Source organism: Onychomys torridus, chromosome 21 (genome assembly GCF_903995425.1).
Source record: "Onychomys torridus chromosome 21, mOncTor1.1, whole genome shotgun sequence".
NCBI classification, from domain to species: Eukaryota; Metazoa; Chordata; class Mammalia; order Rodentia; family Cricetidae; genus Onychomys; species Onychomys torridus.
In genome coordinates this window covers 53969716-53977230 of record NC_050463.1, presented here as the reverse complement: position 1 = coordinate 53977230, position 7515 = coordinate 53969716, and the positions used below count along the sequence as shown (strand labels likewise).

Below are 7515 nucleotides of genomic sequence, written 5' to 3'. Positions count from 1 at the left end.
TGTCTATTTTTTTTAATTTTAACTTTTTTTCTTGTTGTTGCTGTTTTTTTGAGAGACAGGGTCTATCTGTATCATGCTACCTCTCCTAGAACTCTCTCTCACACTGTGTGTGTGTGTGTGTGTGTGTGTGTGTGTGTGTGTGTGTGTGTGTGTATGTGTATGAATGTATGTATGTATGTGTATGTATGTCTATCTGCATACAGGAGTATAAGTTCTTAAGTTGAGTTCTGTCATCATGAAAGAAGGAGACAGGACACTGAGGGCACCGAGAAGAACTACTTGCTTTTCCCTCCCCTTGGGAGCAAGGGCATCGAGGTGACCAGCTGGACTGTGGATGCTTCCCGGGGCCTGCAGTTCATTGTCTATGACTTAGCTGGTGATGAAAGCTATGAGGTGATCTAGCCCTTCTTCCTCTCCCCAGGAGCCCTGTATGTGCTAGTGGTCAACTTGGCCACCTTTGAACCTTGCTGCTTTCCTACTACTGTGGGCACCTTCTTGCATCGGGTGGGGGCCCAGGTGCCTCTCGCTGTGGTGTGCATTGTGGGCACACATGCACCACCAGAACTCTCTACAGGAGAAGCACGATGCAGAGGGCCTAAGCCGCCTAGCCAAGGTGGTGGATGAGGCCCTGGCTCGGGACTTCGAGCTGTGCTCTTCCAGCCCCCATGCAGCCTACTATGGTATTTCAGACAAGAACCTTCGGGGGCGCAAGGCCCATTTTCAATACCTGCTTAACCACTGGCTGCAGATCCTCTTCCCTGTGTTGCCCGTTAGCTGCAGGGACCCCCACCAATTGCAAGGCTTTTGCGACAAGCTACTCTCTGTAGCTGAGCTCCAGGAAATCTTCCCCAACTTACACAGAGTCCTGCCTGATCCTGGCAGGTGCTGGAGGTAACTCCACTTCCAGCCACCTCAGGCACAGCAACTGTGGCTGAGCTGGTGGGACTCTGCCCGCCTGGGTCTGCAGGCAGGTCTGACGTAGGACCGGCTGCAGAGCGCCCTTTCCTACCTGCATGAGAGCAAGCTGCAAGCTGCTCTACTTTGAGGATAGCCCTGCCCTCAAGGAGCATGTCTTCCACAACCTCACCTGCCTCATTGACATCCTCAATGTCTTTTTCCAGAGAGATGCTTCTTTGCTGCTGCATAAACTGCTTGTAGGGACCAGTGGAGAGGGCGAAGGGGAGGGGGAAATCTTCCTCACTCCAGCAGTGCCCACCCCGGGTCAGGACCCACTCAGGGCCACTCAGCTTCATCATTAGATGAAAGGCTTTCTGCTGCATGGGCTCTTGCCCGCCCATGTCATCCGGTTGCCGCTTAAGCCCCATGTCCAGGCTCAGCAGCACTTGCAGCTCCTCCTGGAACTGTTGGAGAAGATGGGACTCTGTTACTGCCTCAATAAACCCAAAGTCAAACTGTTGAATGGCTCCACGGCTTGGTACAAGTTCCCATGCTACGTGCAGAATGAGGTGCCCCACGCAGAGCCTGGATTAATGGGACCAACCTGGCTGGGCAGTCCTTTGTGGCCGAACAGTTGCAGATTGAATATAGTTTTCCCTTTAGCTTTCCACCTGGATTGTTTGCACGCTACAGTGTCCAGATCAACAGCCTTGTGGTGCACAGGTCGGATGGGAAATTTCAGATCTTTGCCTAAAGAGGGAAACTTCCTGTAGAGGTGAGATACAGACTCTCCAAGGGGTTCCTGCAGCCAGATACCCTGTCCATTGCTAGTCATGCATCATTACCAAATATATGGACCACATGGCAAGCTATCACCCCTTTGGCAGAGGAACTGAACGTCCTGCTTCAGGAATGGCCTGGACTGCACTACACTGTGCACATCCTTACATCTAAACGCCTTAAGAGAGGGTCCCCCAATCCACATGCTTTCCCAGGGGAGTTGCTGAGCCAGCCCAGGCCAGAAGGGGTGGCAGAGATTATCTGCCCCAAGAATGGCAGTGAGCGAGTGAATGTGGCCTTGGTTTACCCACCTACACCGACTGTGATCAGCCCTGTTCCAAGTATCTCCATACTTTCTTGGACAATTAAGTGGAAAGGATGGTGCTCCTTTCCATCTGCTACCATTTTTGCAGTACCCAACCTGTGACTTGAGGAGCGCCAAGTTTTAAGGGAAGAACGTTGGTGAAAAGCACAGAAACCAGTGACATCCGTGGCTGTGGAATTTCCATGGAGTCAACAGAGCATGGGAATTGACTGGGACATCTGTTGCCCCTGGTGAGTTTGCCATGTTCCCTAGTGCCTTTGGGGCCCAGGGTGAGACCATGCACCTGGTGCTTGCAGAGGACACTTGGAGGCAGTTGGAGGGGGCTGAGAAGATGGGAGCGAACATTGGAGCAAACGTTTCACAACCTGAACCTCAGAACTGTGATCCTCCAAGGAGACAGCTACTTGAAGAAAAGTTTAAAAAAAAAAAAAAAAGTCGAGTGGCTTCGCAGGGATTTTGTTTTCCGTGTACACGTAAGCCATAGTTCCAGTCCAGGTGACAGTGTCTAGCGCACTCAGATTTCAGTTCTGTTCAATGTGAAGGAGGGATCGACTGATGTTCACTGCTGTTCTGTCACGAGTGTAAAATATGTATATGTTAACCTTTATTTTTATAATACACAAATACATTTAAATTTCTACCGTTTGACCCTTCTAGCTTTAGTTAACACTGGGTGCATTATTCTGCATGAGGATTGTGCCAAGATGGGGCTGTGTCTTCTTTTAGTGTTAGACCTTTTGTTCTTTCGTCGTCCCTTAGAGCTAACCTGCCTTCTCCACTGAAAAGGAAATGGAGATCTAACCTCTCCCTGTTAGTCCATGGATGGATTTAGTGTTGGTTCCTAGAACTCTCTGATAATCACTGGGAACATGCAGCCCATTGAGACAGAGCCTTTCCCATCTTTTCATTACACCCCCTGCATGTTAGTCACTAGACATGATGGTAGAATGGTTAGTTCTCTCTCCCTACACATCACCACTGCTGAGGCAGAGGGAGGCCTTCCCAAGGCCAAGTGAGGTGATAAATCTGTGAAAACCTGTATCTTGGGACAACTTGAGATAATCTGAGGTCAGTTCTCAATCTTGCAGTGATTCTGTTATTTACCTTTTCCTAGAACAGTGGGCATGGTTTAGCAGAACCCCATGTGAACTTCCACATCTGCCCATGGACCTGCAGGTAGGAGCATGCTTTCACGGAACTCCGTGCCTTGTGGGCTGTTGATTCATCCAGAGCCACTTGGAAGACATCTGCTGCCAAGATCTAGTAAAACCCTTGTTTTGAAATCTCCAGGAAGTAAATACTTAAAAACAAATCCCGAAAATCACTCTCCAGTGTCCTCCTAGTTGGGGCCAAACAGCATATGCTGTCGTAGTAACACATTCTCTGAAGAACATAAAGGATTCTGTTTACCTCTGCCTCCTCTGTGTGGTGACAGGAAGCATGTAAAACTAACTGTTCCCCACAAGAAAAGTGAGTCAGCTGGTCCTACTCTTTCACCTTTTTTTTTTTTTTAATTATTTTCTTCTTTTGGAGCTGAGGATTGAACCCAGGGCCTTGTGCTTGCTAGGCAAGCGCTCTACCACTGAGCTAAATCCCCAACCCCTTGCTTGTTTTTAAAATATCGACTCTTGGAATGCCACCACACATGAAGTCACCACGAATCTTTAAGAGAAATGCAACCAGGCAGCTGCACTGTGAGAAATTACCCATCAATTTGTGTAGAATCTCTTCGGTTGACTTCCTTTCCTGCCCCCTCCAGCCCGTTCCACGAATGTGATTTCTTAGAAATCAGAATGGAGTGGGAATCCTCTCTTTTTGTGTTTTGAATACTTAGCTATGACAAGTCCAGTTGGAGATTTCCTTTTAGAACACAGTCGCAGGATGGATCAGAATCTGATCTTTCTTTTGTCACAGTTTTCGTGTGTGTGTGTATGTGTGTGCAAGTATAAACCGAAGGGTTAACGTCTTGTTGCTTTTTGGACCACTGAATTGTTTGGTCCATAGGGGTTTTGTTGTTGTTGTTTTTGTTTTTTGTTTTTAATTGGCACCAGTCAATTCTGACACTGTCAATCAAGAAACTTTGACCAGTCTTATAATGTTGTGTATGACTTTGGGTTTACTCCCCAGAGAGCCATGTTAAATAAAAATAAGGCTCCTTGGGGAGCACACCCTGCAAATGGTTGCTATTTTCATAAACACAGATGCCCATGTTCTGAATATCTGCTACTTCTTGACAAGTGATGTTTTGTATTGTCATCTGAACCCTAGAGAAGCAGTGTAGATGAGGGAGCCTTGGTCGTCACGTGTGTTGTGGTCAGGGTCGACATGCTCAGAGGGTCATGAGCATGAAAAAAGGTCCAGCAAAGGATGAGAATTTGCCTCAGTGTGGAGGGAGGCTTGGAGATGCAAAAGCCACTCTGCTCAAGAGGAATTTCAGTGTCTGCGTAGGAAATTCTGTTTCCTGTTTCAACACCTGGGAAGACTCAGCGGCTGCAGCTGAGGGGCCATCCACTAAGCACAAGCAGCATCGTTCTACCCAAGGAGCCCCTTGCCTGTCAGATGCTCTCCAAGTTTGTTAGGTTTCTATTCTTGCAACTATAGTGGTATCCAAACCACTTCCTGGCATTGTAAAAGTGATGCCAGAATAAATGTTTTCCCCTTCCAAGGAAAGAAAAAAAAAGACAGTGCTCATATTTGACATGTGTACTGGACTCTTTTGAATGAATAAAGAGGAAAGGCTTGACGTGATTCCAATGGAGTGTGTGTTTTCCATGCTGCAGTCTGTGAATTGTAATTGTGGTTTCCCAGTTCGTTGTCCTAACTGGGCAGAAATTTAAAAAAAAAAAAAATCAATAAAAATACAATGAAATGTTTTTTTTTTTTTAAAAAAAGAAAGCAGTCTTTCTATAGGATAACAATAAAATAAAAAATATTTTTATGTATTTAAGTTGACAGAGTCTGCAATGAAAGACTATTCTAAATCAGAGTGTCACCTGGAATAAACTAAAACATGGGGCTAGTATCCTTTTTTAAAATAAAAAAGGGGTTGGGGTTTTAGCTCAGTGGTAGAGCGCTTGCCTAGCAAGTCCAAGGCCCTGGGTTTGGTCCTCAGTTCTGAAAAAAAAAAAAAAAAAGACAAAATAATAAAATTTAAAACAAAGATTTTTTTCATCTCTTAATTATATGCACACATCTGTGCATGTGTATGAGAATGTGCATTTGAGTACAGTTGTCCATAGAAGCCAGAAGAGGCATCAGATTTCCTGGAGTTAGAGAGTTCAAAGCATTTGTGAGCCAATTGATGTGGGTGCTGGGAACCAAATTTGGATCATCTGGAAGAGCAGTCTGTGTTCTTAGGCACTGAGCCCTCTTTCCAGCCTCTTTTAACCTTTCTTGGATAAATTTTCCACTGTATGAGATGTTTCTATACTAATTCTATAATGCAGAAAATCATAATCAGAAAAAACAAGAAATTCATTGTGCCCCTTTTTTGTTACTTACCTACTCAATAAGAAACATTTGGCTCCAAATGGGCAGTTATTTACTGGATATAAACAAAATTTTTAAAACATTTCTGAGTTCATCAATAAGAATGATTCATCCGTCATGTTTATAGTAGAACCATTGCCAGAGAAAATTATTTTTCCACAGGATTCTTCTCTATTTCGTCAGGGCCTGTTACTCCAGAAGAGTGGCTCACTCTCACGTTAGTCATAAAATCCATGTAGCTAATGGCAGCGGTCTCACTGATCTACATTGGATATGCAGTCACAACTGTCATGGACTATGTTTGATATCTACATAGACAAAGGTTATGTTTACATTCTGAAAGTTGAAATTCTATATATGTGTTTGCTTGTTCAGTGTTTAATGCAACAGATGTTTCCAGCTTTAACTCTGTTCTATGCCTAGGAGGCTAGGGCTGAGGTCAGTTAATATGATCAACAGAGATCAAGTTAAATGCTGTGTATTTACTGAGTGACTGACTGTTCAAAAGTTATGAGATCTACACGTTGGAAATGTAACAGGCTGCAGCCACACCTGCCAAGGCTGAAGCTTATGTCAGCGCCATGTTAGTCAATGACCTCTGCATCATTACACCCTGTGATGTATTTTTATCAATTTTCTGTAGGAAAGCAACTGAGAAGAGAGAAACACAAAGGCAAACTTTTCTCTTGTTCCATCACTGTTTTCAAAAAGCAGAAGAGACATCTCAAACAATGGTTCACAGAAAATGATTTCACTTAAGTCCTGTATGCCTTGAAGTGACAATGTAATGCAAATCGTTGCATAGGATGGTACCCTCAACTGTTACATATGCAGCTATGTGAGATACCGGGTTTCTTAACCATTGAAACCTGTGTATAACTATGATAAGCATGCCAGAAGAGGGCACCAGATCTTATTATAGATGTTTGTGAGCCACCATGTGGTCGCTGAGAATTGAACTCAGGACCTCTGGAAGAACAGCCAGTGCTCTTAACCTCTGAGCTATCTCACCAGCCTATGCCCCCCCCATCTCTTTTTATCAAGATATAATTTGAATTCAAAAATAATTTCAGGGATAAACAGAGACCTTATGACTACACAAATTTGTACAATAGAATATTACTACTGATTCATATCTAAATTATGGTATGTATCCCTAAACCCTAGTGCACTAGAACTAAATATACTAGATGATTTTCTGTTGCTCACTGTTTTGAACTTTGAAAGTATATGAGTAGTCTACCAATCTGGCCACTGGGACCTTGGTTATGTCACATCACATCAAACAGCATCATGTCAGCGACATGAATGGCAGACCACAAACCTCATAAGGTTTCCCTTTCCTATCTACACAAACAAAACACCGGTGTAATTAAGTATTGAGTTGCTGTAACATGGACATTCTTTATTCAGACCCCCAAACACTGACTCTAATAACTAATGGGTTTTTGTATTTATACCATACAGACATTCCAAATTGTTGCCATGAAGTAATTTTATGAATTATAATTTAATTCACTGCAAATTTACTTTAAATGTAAAATATTTTTACATTATAGCATACTGGTGGCCCCCTTTCTACCACTATACTAACAATCTCTACAGGTAGGCACTTTTTTTTGGTCTAATGACTCTGTTTGTCAAAGAATTCACAAGCACACCAATTAGATACATGAAGGCAGGAGATTCCAAATAATACTTACAGTAACAGTGTAGCCAGCCTCTTCCAGAATTGCACCATTTGCCTACCATCATCAAATCCCACAGTGAAGTTGTGTGTGGTGGGAAATTGAAACCCTATCTCCATTGCTCTCAGTCTCAGATGTTCAGAGTCAGTTAAAGGAATATGTTTGATTATGCACATTTGTCGCATATGAGTCAAAAGTGAATACTCGGGGATTTTATGAGACATCACCATTCACTTTATGAAATATGAAGGATGAAAAATATCAGATTGTTCTTATAGATTGCAATTTTTCTATATTTTCTAGGAGTTGATGGAATGTGATAAATTATTTTATAAA

At 43.5% G+C, this 7515-nt stretch overlaps 1 pseudogene; it reads left to right on the top strand.

Annotated features, from left to right (window-relative positions):
* LOC118571518 overlaps nucleotides 1–2080 on the top strand; it is a 3617-nt pseudogene extending 1537 nt beyond the window's left edge.
* The last annotated feature ends 5435 nt before the right edge of the window (nucleotides 2081–7515 follow it).